The 22,181-nt window shown below is 47.3% G+C and overlaps 1 protein-coding gene across 1 annotated transcript in view; it reads right to left on the bottom strand.

Annotated features, from left to right (window-relative positions):
• PAK2 (p21 (RAC1) activated kinase 2) overlaps positions 1-21,895 on the bottom strand; it is a 51,749-nt gene extending 29,854 nt beyond the window's left edge. The window contains exon 1 of the mRNA XM_086618097.1: positions 21,856-21,895. The gene's annotated coding sequence lies outside the window, so the exon portion shown is untranslated. The remainder of the gene's footprint in view (positions 1-21,855) is intronic.
• Between the last annotated feature and the right edge of the window lie 286 nt (positions 21,896-22,181).

Raw genomic sequence — 22,181 nt, 5'->3', positions numbered from 1 at the left:
TCATGCCCAGTATAAAAGCGAGGGTCAGCCGGGAAGAAGGGCTTTTGCGCTTTTGCTCTTTTTTTGCACTTTTGCTCTTTTGCGCTTGCTGCGCTGTTGCTCTGCTGTTTTTTTTTCTTTCTCTCTCTCTCTCTCTCTCTCCCTCTCTGCCCCTCTCTATTTCGGGGCCTCGCGTTCGTCCGGGATTTGCAGTTTTCGGGACGAGACGGGCTTCGCATACGAGGGGTGGTGAGCACCTACATTGTATTAAATCATCTGTATTAAATCATTCTTATCTCAACCCACGGGTTTCACGTTTATCCTTTAATTCTCTCCCTCATTCCTGGGGGTGGGGGAGGGGGAGTGACCGGCTGTGTGTGGGGTGGTTCAACATAACCCACGACAGAGGCTCACGGAGCTGCAAACTGAAACCAGTTCCGTTTGCTGCAGGCAAAAACTACTCAACTCGTTTACTATCGGCAACATAACACAGAAGGAGCAGCACAAATGTCAAACTTCAGCCCATTTTGCAGGGCTGACCAAAAAGCAGAAGTGACGGATTTCAGGCTAACAACGCGTTAAGAAACATAACCACTTCGCTTTTGAAATCACAATCCTCGACGTGCCACTGCGGCTGCAGGACCTTACTGGGACACCACCTGAACTGCTGCAAGGAGAACCATGGAGCGTTTGGGCCACGGACACAGACGGCCTGAAAGCACCACAGCCAAAGCATCCGTTGTCCGAGAGAAGGAATGGAAGGAGAAAAGAGATCCAAAAGTGAACTTTCTGTCCCTGCCCTAGCAGAGGGCACGAGGGTTGAGAAAAGAAAGTTATCCTTACAGCAATCTGCGCGGCGGCGGTGGTTGTCCTTTGCTGTCTTCCTGTAGAGCCTTATAGGGTGCTGCTGGCAACGTTTTGTCACGCACAGAGCGCGGCATCCGGGACAGCCAGGTCCCGAGCAGAGGAAAATACCAAAAGAGATGTCTCGCAAACAAAGCTCCAAGGCAGATGTCAAGTGAAAACCAAAACAAAAGCACAGAGTAATTAAAAATAACACAATAAAGGAGCTTAGAGCGCGATGCTCCAAGAAAAGACCGGTGTAACAGGACAGAGTTAAGATAGTCATGTCCTACTCCTGGTTTATATTACAGAAATCCTTGTTGAAAACGTCAGGAGGCTCATTCCCAGGACACCAACCCCAAGCCTCCAGCGGTTTCGGGAGCCAGCTGATCTTCAGCATCCCCACATCACCACCTTTTAATACCTGAAAAAGCACTTTACTGGAGGAGATGAGACTTGATGCTTCGTTATTCTGGAAAAGAGGGCAAACAGACATACACTCCGTGCAGTTTTGAAGTGGAGATCAACGGGCTGCTCATTTCATCAGATACTCCCTTTTCTTTGACCAAACAGATTTTTGGAGAATGAAATGTCTACATGGGTATTTTTCTTTCCCTCTTTCCTCCCCTCCTCTACCCCCCTCGTCTTTTCTTCTTTTTTTTTTTTTTTCAAAGGCTCCTGTTGAGCAATAGATTTCCTGTGATTAGCTCACTTGTACTGATTATAGCTCACTTCCTCCCAGGGATTAGCTGAAAGCAGCTTTCTGACAAGTTTGTATTCAGATGCTGCTACCTAGCCACAGCTCACTTCCTGCCCAGTCTCTAACAGCCTCTGAGTTCAGCAGCTCATCAATTTCAATGATTGATTTATTTTGCCACTGTAGAAAAAAGAAAAATAAAAAGCACAGAACCAGCAAACCTCAGATTGTCTCCTTGACGAAAAGTAAAACAAATAATTTTGGATGTTTTGCTTTCCAACTTGAAGCATTTGGATCCACAAGATTTATTTAATCAGATCTAAAAAGGAGGTTTTTGGAACAGTATGAGACTACCTTCAGAGACTGAAAATACTTATCTCTTCATTTCGAGTCAGAAAAGTTGTGCAAAAAAATCAGCAGTGGCAGACAAAGAATTACTTTCTCACAGACTTGGCAAACACAGTCTCAGATCTTCTGCCTGCCAAAAGAGGACTGGTGCAAAAGCAAGACAAAAGAGGAACCTTGATAATGACCAGTAAGAGCCAGCAAGGATAATCTGTTCCACCTACGGTTATTAAAAACACATGCAGATGCTCTAATAACGATGTGCAGCTCCCAAAGCCTTCCCACCTCTAAAAAGGCAGGCACCAAACTCCACGGGACTTGTTGAAACACCTCTTTCCAGCTCTGGGGGGTCTCAGATAAAAGTATTTGGTCAATGCCAAACAACATACCTGTGAAAGCTAACAGTTATTTTTATTTAGGAAACCAGGCTAACCTAACATACTCCCAACAAGCACAGATCTCCCTAACTTACAAGCACGAACAAGCAAGACACCTCCTTCAAACGATACAGTTGACAAAACAGCTAAAAAAAAAAAAACAGAAATAAAAAACATCGGAGCCCGTCAAGCCTAAATTTTTCATTAAGATTTACGGAAGGACACGTGTTAACCAGACTGCTCAGCAAGGCCGACCCACTAACAGAGACGATAAATTGCCAGCGTCTCGTTTGCAAAATTAACCACCACAAGCACCGTTTGCCTCCTTCAACCAGCAAGGCCACAGCCATGAAGTGTTATCAACAGGTCCTTTCTTGCCATCTTCCCTTTCCTGCTACGTGTGACAGTGGCAATGCACAATACTCGACTAACGATAGCACAGGAGGACCTCAGTCTTTGGCAAAAATCGGACTGGATGACATACAACATACCCAGCTAAATTCTTTCCATTTTGTCTTTTTCCAGCCTCGCAATATCCTTATGATTTTTGCTGAGTCACAGAGGAAAATTCACTCTTGTTTAATTGCCAAGTGAAGAAGAGTGTTGGGGGAAAAAAAGAAGGAAAAAAAAGCACGGCCAAACAGAAGAAATAAAAAAAAAAGGAAATAAAAAAGGAAACTACCTTTTGTTCAGAAGAAGGAATAGTCTCTCTAAAACTGTAATGAGATGTGCTTTCCACGCACCAAGTTCCAGAAGACAAATAACCTCTTCACGGGGTATCTGAAAGGGTTACTAAGGCTTCCTAAAGAAAAATATTTTTCAAACCCATTGCCAAAGTGCATCACAATCTAAAGCTATTCAACTATTTACTCCTTAAGGCACTTAGCAGATGTGCAAAGTCTTGCATGAAAACGAGTCATTTCAGAAATAAAACCAGATCCCAGTCTTCTAAGAAGAGACCAGAGGTAGACATCACCTTCTCACCCCTCAGAGAGCATATTTCAGCCAGTACTTCGTCACGCAGTGCTTATGGCTAAGTCATCCTCACCCCGCGGTGCGGGCACGATCAAGTGCAACTTTCATCTAATCATTGATAAAGAGAAGTGAAAAAGATTATGCCCTTCAAGATCCTGGCAGCCTTCCAAACTGGCACATCAGGTTCACCAAATCCATATATACAGAAAAAAAAATAAAAAATAATGACACAGCAATAACAGAAACCTGTTATTATTAAAACCAAATTTTTCTCCCAAATGTTCGCTTCCTTGAATTGGAGAGGGGGGATAATTTCTTAATTGTCAACGATGTCTTGGGACTGAAAAAGGTATCGATAGGAAAAAAAAAAAAATCAGAAGTGGCATGGACTAGAGACGAGATGTGCAAGAGTCCTGGTAAATTCCATTAGTGCGGAGAAAATTTAAGCAAATTAATGATACTTGACCTGCAGCCACCTGTGAGTGTTGTGATTAATCTCCACTTTCTCCCATTAAAGCATGCATAGCAATCAACTCCCGCCTGGATCCTCCCTTCTGCTGCACAAAATAAACTTGGCACTGCTCAACTACGGGGGCATCCTTCACCCTCGGTCAGCCAGAAGCCTCTTCTCTGCTTTATCGCCTCCGAAACAGCTCAAACGCCTTTTCTTTCCCATTTCCCCTCAGTTTGGCAGGAAAACTCGCTCGACGTCGTTATTGATGACAGCAGCGCGGAGAAACGAGGCGGGCGGCCGCGGGTTCCCATTCCCACCTCGCTCCGAGAGGCAGCTCCGCAGAGCAAATCCGGGATTCGAGGTGGTTGTGCTTCCTCCCATTTCACTAACTGGAAGACACTTTCGAGCCGTTCTTTTCACGGGCTGAGGTTTTCCAAAGATCAAAGGAGAATGGGGAAAAGGGCGAGTAGGGAAAGTTTACAAGAAAGAAAAAAAAAAAACAAACCCAACCTGAAGTCTGCATCTCGGCGTTGAGATTGTCTCTTAATTAAAGCTGGGAGGGATCACACATTCCAGAGCAAAAGTTATTTGACTAAAGGGTATCCTGCCCGAGGTACCTGTACGGCTCCGTGCACTTTTACATTTCCAACATTTACATGTTTGACCTACACAATCACCACTAAACAGAGCACTGATACAGCTCTAAAAATGTCCAGCTACTGTGCAGAAAGATCACCAGTAGCTCTAACAGGCTTTTTTTAACCTCTGGAAATATTATTGGGCAACAGTAAGACAAGGCCATGGCTTACCCATCCATATTAGAGGTCCAGGATTAACTGGAGAGATAAAAGGAAACACACAGTGTGTACCAGAATGGCAAAAAAAAAAAAAAAAACCAAGGAAGAATTCAAGATTAAGGGATATGGATCCACCACTCCTTCATCACGCTAGGTGATAGAGCTGTCAAACATCAGCTATGGAAAAAAAGAGATAATAAGGGTAAAGAAGAGAGAAATAGCTCCCCGCAGAAAAGCTGTCCTCCTGTACACTTGGGATAGAGCTCTGTTCCTGCCCAGGGCTTGCTTCAACTGTGGTTATTACTGGTGGATATTGGGAACTTCAGCTCAGCCCAACAGCCCCAAGGGCCAAACCCTCGACTCTTCTAGCGGTGCTGTAAAATGGTGCCAGCCCGGCACAACGCGCCACAGTGGGAAGTTCTGCCTCTTCCGAGTTGGTTTTCCCAGCCACGGTGTGCACCAGTGGACACCAGCACAGCCCTGCCACCCAGACAACCAAACCACTTGGAACGGTTCGCCAAAACCCCTGCGTGGGGGGAATTAAGCCCAGAACATAGAACCATCTGGTTGGAAGAGACCCTCAAGATCATCAAGTCCAACCATTCACCCTGCACTGTCAGGGTCCCTAAACCATGTTCCTCAACACCAAATCCACACGGTTTTTAAACACCTCCAGGGATGGGGACTCCACCACCTCCCTGGGCAGCCTGCTCCAATACTTCACAACCCTCTCTGGAAAGAAATTTCTCCTGATATCCAACCTAAATTTCCCCTGGCGTAACTTGAGGCCATTTACTTCTTCATCCCCACATGGAATTAAATTAATCCAAAACCAGCAAAGCCTACAAGAAATCCAATGTAGGACCTGTAAACACAAAAAGCACTTGAGCGTGGCAGCAGGCCTTTCAAAATAAATAAGTAAACAAACAGAGATGCCTCGGGTGGACATAACTCATTTTCCAAGGATATTCTAGCAGCACCATACAGAAAACCAGAGATCGTTTTCTTCTGGGAGAATTATATTCCACCGGTGCCACGACAGACGAGTACAATGACTTCTACAAACGCTCAAACTTCTGCACGAGAGGAGATCCCCGCAGCATCCCACTTCTGCACCAGGCCGTTAGCTGGGAAAGCCATTCTTGGCTACCATGCACAAATTGTACAAGCCTCAGCCCTCTTAGAAACGCACGTAGCTTCCAGTGTCACCAGAATAACCTACAAACGGGAGTCAACGCAGTTGTGTCCAAGGTAGCACTGCTGTCACTAAGGATTTCGCCAAGGTCCGGCGCTCCTGCCCCTAACCAGGGTCTTGCTCACAGCAACAAAACCAGTAACCCCCCCAATCACACAGCCAGACTGTGTTTGGTAACTGGGAAAGTACAATGCAGGGTTTATTGCTGCAGTGACTTGAAGGAAAGCTGGGAACAGGGAGACAACAGCAAACCAGTTTCCCTGCAAACAGCGAGCAACAGTCTGCCACGGATCTTGATGGGGAAGTGGACTATCCTGTAAGTTTGGGAACAAAGCTGTCAATTTATTAAAACAAACAAAAAAACAAAAAATGAATGAGAAAGTAACATGCTCAGGAAGGATCACCCCAATATTGCTCTATCAACAGCAGCTCAGGACTGTAGGATGGCATCAGGAAGGATCATCCCAATACTCCTCTACCAGCAGCAGCTCAGGACTGTAGGATGGCACCAGGAAGGGTCGCCCCAATACTGCTCTACCAGCAGCAGCTCAGGACTGTAGGATGGCACCAGGAAGGGTTGCCCCAATACTGCTCTACCAGCAGCAGCTCAGGACTGTAGGATGGCACCAGGAAGGGTCATCCCAATATTGCTCTACCAGCAGCAGCTCAGGACTGTAGGATGGCACCAGGAAGGGTCATCCCAATATTGCTCTACCAGCAGCAGCTCAGGACTGTAGGATGGCACCAGATCTTGATAAAACACTGCCCAGAGCTCAGCAAGGAAACCTCGCTAACGCTACTTCTGCCTGCAGCGAGCTCGTGCGAGTGTTTCAGACCACCATGTTCAAAGAACTTCACTACTTTGCTGAAGTTTAAAGTTTTACACTTTTTATACAAAGAGACAAGTGATGAGCAGTGAACCTATTCTCCCCTGGCACAGTTAACTCTAATTAGCACAGACAAAGATGCCTAGATGGGGCATGCAACCCAATTCTGCACTCTTGGCAGATCTTTCCCCGGCAATAAATGTTACAAAAAGCACGAGCTGTAGCTGTCACAACTCAAATCGACACGAATTCCCAAGATCTCTACGCGCATAAAACTCTGGATGTGAAGACCTCCGTTCATCAGCAGAAAACCAGCCAACTAATACCTAAAACATTCCAGGAAAAAGCGAGTGAGGCATGTTCCCACTCCACTACTCTTTTTGTGACGCTGCCCCGGTTTGCCTTACATGCTGTTAGAGGTTTTCTACTCAAAAATTACTCACACACATACAAGGCACGTATTAACCTATGGTTTAACGCAGCAAATCCTTGGAATTTCAGCAAACATTCCTTCTATGTCTTTCAGGGAGCCAAAGCGCTCGTTTAGAACCTGGAAATAACAATCTACATTGAAAAAAATGGATGGCAGAATGACTTTTTTAAACTTTTTTCTTTTTTAAGTCGTTGCTAGTAAAACTACTCCTCTCACTGCTCTTACTCATAAACAGGTTTTTATCTAAAACGCTGAAGAAACCAATCCAAACCAACTGGAACTGGGTGCACAAGCTACAAATCAAAATATATTCTAAAAAGCAACCCAAGAAAGCTTAAAATCATATCATAATTCAAAACCAGTTTATTTTTATTCCTCAAATACTGATGTGGAAACTAATTTTTGGCAAGCTGATAAGACAACTATAGAAGCCAGTAAGCAGGAGGGAGAAAAAAAAATTTAAAAAAGGTTAAAAATCCCACCTCTTCTGTATATTATTACTACAACATAGGCTTTTTGCAGTTCACAAATCAAATACATGATAAAAATATCCTAAACATACACGTATGCAAGTAAACGTGCAGTGGTTTAAATACCAATTGTGAGTAGTCAAACAGATTTAGCACATTTTCCAAGCGATGTAACACACCCAACCATTTCATGGCAGCACACTTCACGGAATTTTCTATTTTATCCCTGCTTTAGTGATGGAGAACTAGACACAAATTACCTCTATGACTCTTTATATAGGATGCTGCAGCACCAGGAGTGCAAAAAACAGATTTTACAGCTCAAGAATGACACACTCTTTGAAAAATAAAAATACAAAATGAAGAACACAGTTACCAACTGAACAGAGAAAAGGACTGTGAAAATTACAACACAGGATAACCAGCACTGTGAAGCAGAAAAGTTTCCAAAGGAAGCTGTCAAGTTGAAATAATATTTAAACAGTTGTCAAAACATAATATTGAACTTAGAAAGCTGCAAAAGACTTTAAAAACCTACTTATAAACAAATTATGGCAGGAGTTTAACACAGAAGCATATGTAAGAGAGCAAACATCGCGTGAAAAGTCTCTTATCACTGGTGACAGGTTGTCTTTTTGGGCATCCCTCTATCAGGTTGCTTCATTTACACAAGATGTTGAGCAACTTTAACTGTGATCCTTCTGAACTTATCATTCAAAGTGTTTCTTTAGGGGGTTTTATACTATTAGTATTTTTAATATCACAACTATTGCAGCTATCACGACTAAGCTGTAAGGGCTGTCCAGGCAAGACAGAACTTGGAAAATTAAGTAGCACTTGGAGAAGTTTAAAATTCAGTAGCCCTTCCAGCTCCACACACTCTAACTATATACCTGTTCAATAAAGAGCAAGTGAAATTCTTACGGGCAGAATGATAAGGTTTCAGTAAAATATTACAGAGTAAAGCTTCAGAAAATGCCTTTTTGTGAGGCTTAGGCATCTACATACGAAAAGGATGCAGTTCTCGAACCTAGTTCTACCTTGTTATCTTGCCTCTGAGAAGAGTTGTGCAATTACAAAGCAGTTGAAGATGTCTGTGAGGATGAGGCTGAACTCACGTCAAACAGACCTCGAAGACCATCACCCACAAAACACAAAAACCATCCATGAAACGGAGGCTTCCATCCATGAGGTCCTCTCATACATCCATACCACTCCAATAAAAAAATCAAAGCTGCTGAGTCTAAGAGAAATAAGAGCTGCCCCACTTGTCTGAGGGGCTCCAGTTCCATTGCAAGGGATGCAAGTTAATAATCTATGAAAAAACAAGACGACAGACATTGCTCATGCTGTGCCATCAACACAAGAACTGAAGACTTGTGTTACAGCATTACCTTAATCTTGAGCTGAGCCCTAAGTCACAGGAAGATGAAGGATACGGGAAGAGCGACTGACATCGTCTACCTGGACTTATCCAAAGCATTTGACACTGTCCCACATGACATCCTTGTCTCTAAACTGGAAAGACATGGTTTTGATGGATGGACCACTCAGTGGATAAGGAACTGGCTGGATGGTCGCTCTCAAAGAGTTGTGGTCAATGGTTCAATGTCCAAGTGGAGGCCTGTGACGAGTGGTGTTCCTCAGGGGTCAGTACTGGGGCCAGTGCTGTTTAACATGTTGGTGACATGGACAGTGGGATCGAGTGCACCCTCAGCAAATTTGCAGATGACACCAAGTTGTGTGGTGTTGTGGACACGCTGGAGGGAAGGAATGCCATCCAGAGGGACCTTGACAGGCAGGAGAGGTGGGCCTGTGAGAACCTCATGGAGTTCAACAAGGCCAAGTGCAAGGTCCTGCACGTGGGTTGGGGCAAGCCCAAGCACAAGTACAAGCTGGACAGAGAATGGATTGAGAGCAGCCCTGAGGAGAAGGACTTGGGAGTGCTCGATGATGAGAACCTCAACATGAGCTGGCACTGTGCGCTGGCAGCCCAGAAAGCCAACCGTGGCCTGAGTTGCATCCAAAGCAGCGTGGGCAGCAGGGCGAGGGAGGGGATTCTGCCCCTCTGCTCTGCTCTCCTGAGACCCCCCCTGCAGTGCTGCGTTCAGCTCTGGGGTCCCCAACATCAGAAGGACATGGAGCTGTTGGAGCGGGTCCAGAGGAGGCCACGGAGATGATCCGAGGGCTGGAGCACCTCTGCTATGGAGACAGGCTGAGAGCTGGGGCTCTTCAGCCTGGAGAAGAGAAGGGTAGCAGCCTCCCAGTACTTAAGGGGGCCTACAGGAAAGCTGGAGAGGGACTTTTTACAAGAGTGTGTAGTGATAGGACAAGGGGCAATGGCTTTAAACTGAAAGAGGGCAGATTTAGGTTAGATAGAAGAAAGAAATTCTTTACATTGAGGGTGGTGAGGTACTGGAACAGCTTGCCCAGAGAAGTTTTGGATGCCCCATCCCTGGAGGTGCTCAAGGCCAGGCTGGATGAGACTTTGGGCAACCTGGTGTAGTGGAGGATTTCCCTGTCCATGGCAGGGGGGTTGGAACTAGATGATCTTTGAGGTTCCTTCCAACCCTAACCATTCTACGATTATGTGGTGCTGGAACTGTAAGGATATATTGCAAAAACAAAGTCTGGCAAAGTGTGTAACTTGTGAGTCCCATGTTTCTCAGCAGCTAAGCTCCAAGTGACCCCAACACCCCTGTCTATGATTCATCCGGAGGTACTGCAAAAGCAGAGTACTGCAGACAGCAGCTGAAGCAAATCCCAGGCCACATCCCAGATCCCAGCTCCAAAAAGCCATTTAAGAGAGTCCTTACACTGAAGCCCATGTCCATCAAGAAAAGGCTGCTGTCAGTACCTTGGGCGAGACACATCGATGGCCTGACCCAGCACAACAACTTTACGCCTTCCAAGTCTTCCTCTTTTTAATTTACAATACTCTTAGCTGCTACCAGTGAATCTGAACATAAGAACGAGGGCATAAAATATTTTTGTTGCAACAAATGAGCACTGAAGGCTTACAAATTCCGTGATTATGAAAATTCGAACACACACTTTTTTAATTAAAAAAAGCCCACCACTATTATCCTCTCATAATATTTATTGTAACTGTGGAATAAAAGTTAACCCTAATATAATACTTTTAGAAGTGGTCAACTTCCCAAGAGCTTGTCATCTAAAGGAAAATTTTTAAAGGTCCTTTCAATTCTGCTAAGAAAACAGGAAGTGCATTTCAGTAAGTGGTTTCAAATGAGTAAAACGGAGATAAAGGTCTCTTATTAAACTTGGCAACAAAGAGAGAGCCCACAAAATATCAGTTTGAGCAGGCCCTTGCCATCAGTCTATCACGACACGGCTCACTGGCACACAGCCCATCATCCAGCGTTGACCAGGTATGTACGAGCACATAGGCAGAAGATGTGAAGCCCAAAAGAAAGCACTGATGATACTCCTACCTCGGTTAAGAAATCAAAAACCTAAACAAGAGAAAGGGACAATTAAGGCCCTAAACGTTGAGGATTCCTGACGAGTTATTTGACAAAATGACAAAAACGTTAAAGGTTATGGAGAGAAAGCTGTTTCAACAGCATAGGAAACACGATCCCTCTCGTTAATCATAGTGACATGGAACAACACTTACATCTATTTTCAATCTTGACCAAGATCCTTGAAACAAAGAGATTTCTTCAGTCGAGATACAGTTTTAGATTCAGAAAGCTGGCACCTCACTTTGGCCCGGGGGCTTTGGAAGGGCTACGGAAGCAAAGGACAACCATCACCAGTCCCCTAGTCGAGTAGGACCTGGTAGGGAAGTACTGCCAAAGACTAACTCCCAAAGATTTTCAATACCAGGGCGAGGAGAATCCCCAATGAGTCATGCTTAACACGTTATGAGATAAAAGTCAGTGCCAGCCACGTGTCTGACCCTTAGCAGCAACAAGGGAACGGAAAAAATCATTTAAGTCCTGTAGTGTTAATATGAATTTTGCTTTGCTGGAGTAGCAAAATCATCACTACCATGGATTAAATCAAATTTAAAATCATGTCCTCTTGGTATTTTCACTTATCCTTCATTCTTTTTGTTTATTCCCCAAGTCTTCTTTCTCATTTATTTTTTTTTTAAGACGCTAAAACTTACGTTAGATGCTTCAAGCTCTAGTAACATTGCTGTGGATGTGCTATCACGTAGGTTTACCAGTAGTCCCAACTTCTTCCACAAACAATAGTCAATCCAGTTTTACCAAGCAGGAGTACCTTTGCTTGTGCTGCAAAAAGACTGTAAGACTTTCCAGCGTACGCACAACAAGCCAAGGAGAAAGAGAATTATGCCTCTCAGAAGTAAAATATTTTACAATGGAATAATTATTAATAAATAAGTCAATAAATAAAAGACATGACAACCACATACTAAAACTCACAGCTCTGTTTGTGAAGGAAGCATCCAAATCAGCTGTAATGAATTATTCTTACTTTTTATTTTCCACCAGCTACCTGGAAAAAATCATCTTACATGTAAAAAAATCTCAACAGCTCAAAAAAAAAAGGAAAAAGAACCCCAAACCTCAACAAAAAAAAAAATAATCAGTACTATACCACATGTAAAATCCCTGCAAACAAGTCCAGAAGAGCTGGAAAGAAAAAGCAGCATTGACAAAAGCAATGAGTCACCAGCACTGCCAACACACGCTCTGATTACTGCCAAGTAGTCCTCATCCCACCGCTCCGTCATGGACTTCGCAACACGCCAGAAAAAAAAAAAAAAAAAAAAAAGAAAAAACTCTGGAGGTTCCTGCATGAATTTCCTGACTGGGGCTGTCCAGGCTCTCTTCTCCACAAAAAATTACTCCATAAGCTCGGCCACTGGTATCAGAGAGCCTCAGCACCAGGTGAGAATTCACTGTTCTGGTTGCTACACATTTTTGGAGGGGAAAAGCAAGGAAACGAGCACGAAAGATTCTACTAAGAATTCCACACTTGGTGATAACATCCCAACTCTGAAAATTAAACATTTCACGCAATTCATGATGCTAGGATTTTGTGAATAAACACCCACTTCTTCATTCCGTGCTTGATCTGAAGTAACACTCCCAAAAGCTCAGAAACACACGTGGAAAAGGCAGGCGGAGCAGAAAGCCAGCCACACAGCTCTCCAGCTACTGCAAACTGGGCCACCAGTGTCAGATCGCCGAGCAGAATTCACAAGTTTAATGTCAGTGATTCCTTTTCCATCAGCTCCGTGCCCTGACGCAGATCACGGCCGAATCAGGGATGCCACAGCACCAGCTCGTCAGAGTGGGAAGAATCCTAGAATGGTTTGGGTTGGAAGAGAACTCAAAGACCATCTAGTTCCAACCCCCCTGCCATGGGCAGGGACACCCTCCACTACACCAGGTTGCCCAAAGCCTCATCCAACCTGGCCTTGAACACTGCCAGGGATGGGGCAGCCACAGCTTCTCTGGGCAACCTGTGCCAGTGCCTCACCACCCTCAGAGTGAAAAATTTCTTCCTTAGATCCAATCTAAATCTCCCCTCTTCCAGTTTAAATCCATTGCCCCTTGTCCTGTCACTACATGCCCTTGTCCGAAGCCCCTCTCCAGCTTTCCTGTAGGCCCCCTTTAAGTACTGGGAGGCTGCTAGAAGGTCTCCCTGGAGTCTTCTCTTCTCCAGGCTGAACAGCCCCGACTCTCTCAGCCTGTCTCCAGAGCAGAGGTGCTCCAGCCCTCGGATCATCTTTGTGGCCTCCTCTGGACTCACTCCAACAGCTCCATGTCCTTCTGATGTTGGGGACCCCAGAGCTGAACGCAGTATTCCAGGTAGGGTCTCAGGAGAGCAGAGCAGGGGGCAGAATCCCCTCCCTCGCCCTGCTGCCCACGCTGCTTTGGATGCAGCCCAGGACACGGTTGGCTTTCTGGGCTGCCAGCGCACGGTGCCGGCTCATGTTGAGCTTCTCATCCACCAGCACCCCCAAGTCCTTCTCCTCAGGGCTGCTCTCCATCCATTCTCCGCCCAGCCTGTGCTTGGGATTGGGATTGCCCCGTAAACACTGTCATGTTTCCTTACGTGTAAAATCAAGCAGCACCTTGACAGTGGCGTATTCCCAGTCTAAAACAATCGCAGCAGGTGGGCTTAACAGCCTGGTCAAAATCTCAAGGCTCGGCATATTTACCACCAATACAGAACATCGAGTATTTAACGAACTGCAATCACCCTGTTGGCCCAAAGCAAGCAAACACGGTAACAGCCATCCGGGAACACGCCGGAAATCAGCCAGGTTCAGAAAAAGACTCAATGAAGATCCAGAGGCTCTGAAGCTGCCCAAGCTGACTGCTAACTTCGTTGCTACGTTCCGTATGCCCAAACTACACGAGCTGCAAAACTGAAACCACATCTTTTCACAGAATCACAGAATGTTAGGGATCGGAAGAGACCTCAAAGGATCATCTAGTCCAATCCCCCTGCCGGAGCAGGACCACTTAGATCAGATCACTCAAGAACGCGTCCAGGCGGGTTTGGAACATCTCCAGAGAAGGAGACTCCACAACCTCTCTGGGCAGCCTGTTCCAGCGTTCTGGTACCCTTACTGGGAAGAAGTTCTTCCTCAGGTTTAAGCGGAACCTCCTATGTTCCAGCTTATATCCATTTCCCTTTGTCCTATCATTAGATGCCACTGAGAAGAGCCTGGCTCCATCCTCATGACAGTCACCTTTTCCATACTTATAAACATTAATGAGGCCCCCCCCTCAGTCTCCTCTTCTCCAAGCTAAAGAGACCCAGCTCCCTCAGCCTTTCCTCATCAGGGAGATGCTCCACTCCCTTCATCATCTTTGTGGCCCTGTGCTGGACTCTCTCCAGCAGTTCCTTGTCCTTCTTGAACTGAGGGGCCCAGAACTGGACACAATATTCCAGATGTGGCCTCACCAGGGCAGAGTAGAGGGGGAGGAGAACCTCTCTCGACCTACTCAGCACACCCCTTCTCATACACCCCAGGATGCCATTGGCCTGCTTGGCCACAAGGGCACATTGCTGGCTCATGGTCATCCTGCTGTCCACCAGGACCCCCCTTTTCATGCCACCAAGTAGCTGCTGTTGAACTAGGAAGCAGCAGTGGGAAAACAGCCTTAGCAGTTTCCGTGTGAATCGGCAAAAAAATGCTTACATGGCTGGGACTCTGTTCGGATGGCTGCTCGCACCCTTTGGTCCCTTCTCCTCCAGCACCTTCAGGGAGTGTTTGCTGCTGGTGTTTTAGGCAGCCTTTGGGCTGTGGGACTAGATGTGACCTGCCCATAGCAGGAGGAGACCCCTTCCGTCACCTCCGAAATTCCAAAGGGGCCCTTTGCAGCAGCACCTGGAACTGGGCCAGAAAAATTGTTATTCAATTCTGGTATCCTGAATCCTGGAGAAAAGGTCAAGAATGTTTAATTCCTTGTCTTATGAATTCCTGATTGGTCAAACAGTTTAAAACAGAGGAAAAAGCTGTCAACGTTTCTTCTTCTTTTAAGCAACGTTTTGGAATTTTAAAAGTTGCTCACTTTAAGAAAGCTCATTAAACAGGTGGGATTTTTTAACACCCTAAAGCAGGTAATAAACACGATGAAGCGTGCTTTCAACCCAGCCTCTCACCATGAGCTACTTCCACAAGAAACTGCCCAGCCACGTTCTGTCTGCCCTCCAGATACGCGAAGCCCAAATCCCCAGAAGACCTCTTTACAAGAGGGTGGCCTCTTGCACTAGACAGGCTTAGGGGTAAGTCTTAATTTTCACTCCTCCACGTTCTCATTTTGTCGGAGACCTTTTCAAGAGGAAAGGGCTTAAACATTCGAAGGTGATTTTAAAAAGCATCTTCCAGAAACAGCCTTTTCTCTCTCTTGTCCAGGAGATACCCATGTTAGTTAAAGCTGTTCCAGAAAGATTGTAAATGAAGAGCAGATACAACTTTGAGTAGAAAGTATTACATCTGTTTCAGCAGCCCAGAAAGCCAACTGTGTCCTGGGCTGCACCCAGAGCAGTGTGGGCAGCAGGGCGAGGGAGGGGATTCTGCCCCTCTGCTCTGCTGAGACCCCACCTGGAATACTGCATTCAGCTCTGGGGTCCCAAACACAAGAAGGACATGGAGCTGTTGAAGCGGGTCCAGATGAGGCCACAAAGATGATCCAAGGGCTGGAGCACCTCTGCTCTGGAGACAGGCTGGGAGAGTTGGGGCTGTTCAGCCTGGAGAAGAGAAGGCTCCAGCGTGATCTTATTGCAGCCTTCCAGTACTTAAAGGGGCTACAGGAAAGCTGGAGAGGGGCTTTGGACAAGGGTGTGGAGTGACAGGACACGGGGCAATGGCTTTAAACTGGAAGAGGGGAGATTTAGATTAGACAGAAGGAAGAAATTCTTCCGCCTGAGGGTAGTGAGGCACTGGACCAGGTTGCCCAGAGAAGCTGTGGCTGCCCCATCCCTGGCAGTGTTCAAGGCCAGGTTGGATGAGGCTTTGGGCAACCTGGTGTAGTGGAGGGTGTCCCTGCCCATGGCAGGGGGCTTGGAACTAGATGATCTTTGAGGTCCCTTCCAACCCAAACCATTCCATGATTCTAAAATAAACACCACACTACTGGACAAAACTCTTAACTTCGGTCATTAAAGAAGCTCTGGGAAAAGCTGACAATTACAAACTCCTGTGGGTACACACCGAGTCAAACACCCAGCACCTCAACAGGAAGCAGAAAAAAGAAAAAAAAAAAAAGTACCAGTTGAATCGCAAAGACTTTGTAGTGTATTTCCATCCGTTCACACACCTGCCAGCTGCATCGTTGCGGTTCACATTACACTAAATCCCTTTCTCAACACGGCACACCGCTTCTGAACCCCACTCTCTCTTGCCCTAACACACTGGCTCCTTCCTACCCCTGCGTTTGTCTGAAATGAAACTACAGAATGCAAAAGAATTGAACTTATCTTAGCAAAATAACTCCTTTTAAGACAGGAAATAAGTTTTGCTCATTGGTAAAAAGAACAACCCTGGTCAAAGATTCCAATACAGCACAGTTGTCGGCACAAGTAACCACGTATCTTCCAGGACAACATAGAATCATAGAATCATAGAATCGTTAGGGCTGGAAGGGACCTTCAAAGGTCATCTAGTCCAAGCCCCCTGCAAGGAACAGGGATATCTCCAACTAGATCAGGTTGCTCAGGGCCTCATCCAACCGGGCCTTGAACGTCTCCAGGGATGGAGCATCCACCACCTCTCTGGGCAACCTGTTCCAGTGTTCTACAACTCTCATGGTAAAAAATTTTTTCCTAATATCCAACCTGAATCTACCTCCCTCTATTTTAAAACCATTACCCCTTGTCCTATCACAACTGGCCCTCCTGAACAGCCTCTCCCCATCTTTCTTGTAGGCCCCCTTGAGGTACTGGAAGACCGCTATAAGGTCACCCCGGAGCCTCCTCTTCTCCAGGCTGAACAGCCCCAACTCTTTCAGCCTGTCCTCATAGGAAAGGTGCTCCAGCCCTCTTATCATCTTCGTGGCCCTCCTCTGGACCCTCTCCAACTGGTCCATGTCCTTCTTATGTTGGGGACTCCAGAACTGGACGCAACATCCAGTATCCCAGTAACAAACTCATCCTGTTTGAGCATCCGGCTTTGAACAAACTTGTCATTACTACAACAGCCCAGTGCTGGGCTTAGATATTTTGGGAAACAACAACCTCTTGCACAGAGCACCTAATACTTTCTAGGAATCTTAAAAATGTTGTGTTTCCCTAATAAGGTGGGTTCATTAAAACGCTTTAAGCACCAGTACCTCATTAGCAGCTGAAGCAAAGACTTTTAAAAGCATTTTGAAATTTATGAACAGAAGTTAGCTACATTGGTTTGAGAATTTCAAAATTCCCTCGTCCTCCCTCAAGAAAAAAAGCCTCACTGATTTCTGAAGCCTGAATTCACACATAGTGTGTCTAATCAGCAAAATTCATCTTAACAGCAGAAATGAAACTCCTGACAATTTTAAGGCATGTTCCTAACATTTACATCCCTGCCTGCCAGGTGAGGCATTTCCGAAGCCTGATTAATCCTTGTTCCCAGCTGGGAAAAACAGAAGGAAGCTGGGAAAACAGACAGAATGATCAATTTAAAAAAAACCTGTCAAGTCAGATACAGAACTGGGACCAAAATCAGCGTCTCCAGCTCTCAGTGACAGACACTGTCCACTACATCAGTCAAAACACAAGCACTAAAGTGTGTATTTTCCAATGAAAATGTGGCACAACTTTAGGCAAAATCATGCTCTGAGACCTCACAAACCTTGAGCGGTGAAGCAAGGCTTGAATATAAACTGTGAGCTTAATCTGCACCTCACGACCTGGGCCCTGGTTAGGTAGGTCACTAGATCTCCCATCCTCACCTGGAAACATCCCCTAACTCTTACCACCTGCATTTAAATGTAAATAAGAGCTTTTTTTAAAAAAAAAAAATAAATCTTGCAACAGAGCAACCTCGAGACACTCTAATTCCAAAGAGCAAAGCACAGTAAGAATCCTTAGGTCTTCAGGGAACAATTTCCTTGCTAAAAATCATTAGCCACATCATCCTGCCTTCAAAACCGGTGCCTTGCCAAGGGTTTCTTGCCAAATGCCACAAGAGGAGCGCCCTGGACTCCTTTTCTCCTCCCCACCTACTGCCCACTGCCCCCCTGCACGAGCACAGCTGCTCTCCCACTGCAGCAGAGACCAGAGCTGCTCCACGGCACTTCCCTGGTCAAACCGACCTTGCCGAGATGCAGGATCAGTAACGTGGTGGGGGCTCGGCTGGTGCTGTAAGGGGACCGTGTCATTCCTGAGAGTCATAGAATCATGGAATGGTTTGGGTTGGAAGGGACCTCAAAGATCATTCAGTTCCGACCCCCCTGCCATGGGCAGGGACACCCTCCTGGTGTTGCTCAAAGCCCCATCCAACCTGGCCTTGAACACTTCCAGGGATGGGGCAGCCACAGCTTCTCTGGGCAACCTGTTCCAGTGCCTCACCACCCTCAGAGGGAAAAATTTCTTCCTCATATCTAATCGAAATCTCCCCTCTTTCAGTTTAAATTCATTGCCCCGTGTCCTGTCACTACACACCCTTGTCCAAAGCCCCTCTCCAGCTTTCCTGTAGCCCCTTTAAGTACTGGAAGGTGCTGGAAGATCTCCCCGGAGCCTTCTCTTCTCCAGGCTGAACAGCCCCAACTCTCTCAGCCTGTCTCCAGAGCAGAGGGGCTCCAGCCCTTGGATCATCTTGGTGGCTTCCTCTGGACTCGCTCCAACAGCTCCATGTCCTTCTTGTGCTGGGGACCCCAGAGCTGAACACAGCACTGCAGGGGGGGTCTCAGGAGAGCAGAGCAGAGGGGCAGAATCCCCTCCCTCGCCCTGCTGCCCACGCTGCTTTGGATGCAGCCCAGGACACGGTTGGCTTTCTGGGCTGCCAGTGCACGGTGCTGGCTCATGGTGAGCTTCTCATCATCGAGCACTCCCAAGCCCTTTTCCTCAGGGTCAACCCGGTAGCTCAGCCTGGCACCCACACCCTTGGACTGATTAGTTATCTTTAGCAGCACTGCACTCAACAGGGGAAGTCGTTTGGGAAGTTCAGCTTGACTGGAAAAGGTCCGTTCGCTTGCTAGTACTACCACAGCAGGTAGAGAGACCTCCCCAAAACGACATTGTGCCATTACAAAGCTCTCCCAAAGTTTCAGGCCAGCCAGTCAAGTCTGACTGAGATTTGGGAAGGAGGTGCCTCCTTGGAAAACTACAATGTTGAGCTTGCTGCAGCCTTTCTGACCGTCTCTCCTCGTCCAAGACAGCACCTCCACTGCGACAAGAACAGAGCAGAACTGATCGCAGCAACTGCATTTCTAGAAAAAGAAAGGAAAGCTCCAAAATTGCCTTCTTTTGGCAACCCAGCTGTGCCTTTTCCCTACTACCAGCACAAATATCACTCATTAGGATGCGTGCCAACGCACGATGCCTGTCTGCTGAAGACCTCTCCATCCTCTTCCTCTTCCCATCACCATGTCTCCACCACCTTCTCCTCCCAGGTGCTTCGGTGAGTCAACTCGTTCCCAAAGCCTTCTGCCTGCGTCGCGGTGCCTGACCTCGGGACTTGCATCTTTGCCCGTGTTGCCACTGGGCTCTGCCATGTAGAACAGTGTCTCTGTAACTAGGGGCTGTTTTCAGAACAAACAGCTTTTTCTTTGTCGTGGCTGCCGCACAGACGTGTCAATAAACGCGTGTGTTGTAAGAAGCAGGAATATACTGGCACGAAACTCGCGGGGAAGCTCTCAGTGCCTCAGAAATCTCCTAATGTAGAAAGCAGATAGAAGGGGAAAAAAACAAAAAACAAAAAAAAAACCCAAACCAAGACTGATGCAAGAACTCCAAAGCAGAAGTATCTCTTAGCAGTAAAACACACAGATGTAGGTAGATTCAGGTCTCTATGGCTTTTCATATGGTCACAAGAACAAAATCTGCAGCATCAATACCCCCGACACTTATCCTAAAGTTATTCAGAAACCAAAGGTGCTTGAATCAATTTTTCTCTTCTGAACATAACCGAAAGGCAAGCATGCACGACTTTTTAACAGGCTACATTTTAAAACAGGCCCAAGATTTGACCCACCATACACGGTCAAAGCATTCACCCATCCACTCCAGCATCCCACCAGAACGGGAACACAAGCAGGTGCCTCTGGAAGGAAACTTCCCCAGCTGGCCAAACGTCCGAGTTGTTGCTTGGTACGAATTTCATTCCAGTAAATCAGTCTCTGACAAGGTGCTGCACTCGCCTCTGATACACCGAAACACGTTGCACCGTGTTAACAAGCTCCAGAGACACAAGCAGAGGCTGACACGCTATTCCTAGTCCCCATTTAACATCCTGACATTTTTATTTTAACAACTACACCTGCACAAAGCTGAGTCAAATTCCACGCGCAGCTTAGAGTAACCGAGATCTTCTGTGCTGCCTTCCCAAGCGTTTTTGTTCCGGCCTCCAGAACTGCAAGATCCAACCAGTGAACTTTACAGGAAGGTACTTCCTTCCTCTAAAACATCACCTAGTGAATTTTTTTTTGTAGTGTTGCTATTAAAGATTCTACTCGAAAACTTTTAACACAACGGATTTGCGTTTTTACGTTTCTATGTTGCTTCAATTTCAGTCTCTTAGTCCGTAATAATGAAATGACTCATTTGTCGGTTCTCTGGCAACACAAAACCGGAACAGCTCACTTGGTTACACATGGATATTTCTTAACCTGCCTCCACAGTATCTCTGCGAGTTCAATTCCCTCTGTCTCCCAAATAAAGAAACGGAATTACGAAGTAGCTAGTTCCCGGTTTTTTAGGGAGGTGCCACTCCAGGGCTCACATTGTGAGGACACTCCGTACTGGAGAGTAGATCCTAGACTTTCACATCAGGTAGTCCACTTTTTTAAGTATAAAAAACTCCGGAAAAAAGATAAAAACAGAGAAAGGAAGAAATAAGTTAAAAAAACCCACAATATGCCACGTTCGAACTGCACCTAACACTATAATTATTGCAAGACCTTCAAAATAACGATGATTAAAACACTTTAGTATCTGGACCGTCTTCACTCACCGTACAGCAGCATGTGAACCGGTTCACTGTGGCCACCAGCAAGGTGCAATATTGCTCCTTGAAAGCCACCTGAGGAGCTCTCCGCTCCCAAACCAACCTTTGGGCCGCCGCTCGCACGCACCGGGCTAAACCCAACTTTATTTATTCTCCTTGCTCCTCGACCAGCTCACCATCAAACCACCAAACCGTCGTCCTGCGGGGCTCCGACAGAACAAATCCCAAACGCGGGAAGAAAAATAAAGCAAAAAACACCGGGAGGAGGAAAAAAACAAGCGGGTGAGGCGCACGAAGAGCAGCAGCGGGCTCACGGCGATCCAGGTACGACAGCGGCTGCAAAGACAACTGATGGATCTAATAACAACCGATGGATCTAATAACAACCGATGGATTTAACAACCTGCCTCGATTCCTGCGCCGCCTGCACCGGCCGGGGAGGGCTCCGCGCTCCGTTTCTGTATTTAAACCGATTTTTCCCTACGGATTTCTAACAGCAATACCCGCACCGACGTTCTCCCCGCGAGATTAACGAGGTTTTACCCAATTCCGCGCGGATTAAAAGGCGCCCAGAGCGGCGATGTCCCCTCGGGGGGCTGCTCCCGGGAGCCGGGGGCCGAGGCGGGGCCCACCGAGGCCCGCAGGAAGCCGGGGCCGAGCTGCGGTCCCGCTCCGCCGCCGCCCGGAGGCCAGCCCGGGCGAGGCGCTCTGGGCCCGGCGGCCCCCGGTGCCTGCCGGCCCCGCGCTGCCGGAAGCGCCGTGCGGGGCGCCGCCGCCCCGAGAGCTCGCCGCCCGCCGCAGGCCCGGCCTAGCGCGGCGCGGCGGAGCCCACAAAGGACGGGGGGTGGGAACGGACTCACCGGGCTGGGCCGCCGCAGGGGACGGGCGGGCTGAGCGGGGCGCGACCGCCACACGGCGCCTCTGCGATGGCGGCGGCGGGACCCACCGAGGCGGCGGCGGCCGGAGGGGGAAGCGGAACCGCCGCGCGTGGCCACAGCCCGCGGGGGCGGGGCGCCGCCCCCAGCGACTACAACTCCCGGCGGGCACCGCGCCTGCGCGGGAAGCGGCGGCGGCGGCGCGCGGGGGATGATGGGAGGCGTAGTCCGCCCGGCGCTGCGCTGAGGGGAGCGCGGTGCCGGGGCGGGACCGGGGACGTTCCCGTTCCTCTTCCCGTCCCCGCGCCGGG

This window comes from Tauraco erythrolophus, chromosome 11 (assembly GCF_009769465.1).
Source record: "Tauraco erythrolophus isolate bTauEry1 chromosome 11, bTauEry1.pri, whole genome shotgun sequence".
Classification (NCBI taxonomy): Eukaryota; Metazoa; Chordata; class Aves; order Musophagiformes; family Musophagidae; genus Tauraco; species Tauraco erythrolophus.
The sequence above is the reverse complement of the archived record's forward strand: the minus strand, read 5'-3'. Positions and strand labels throughout refer to the sequence as shown.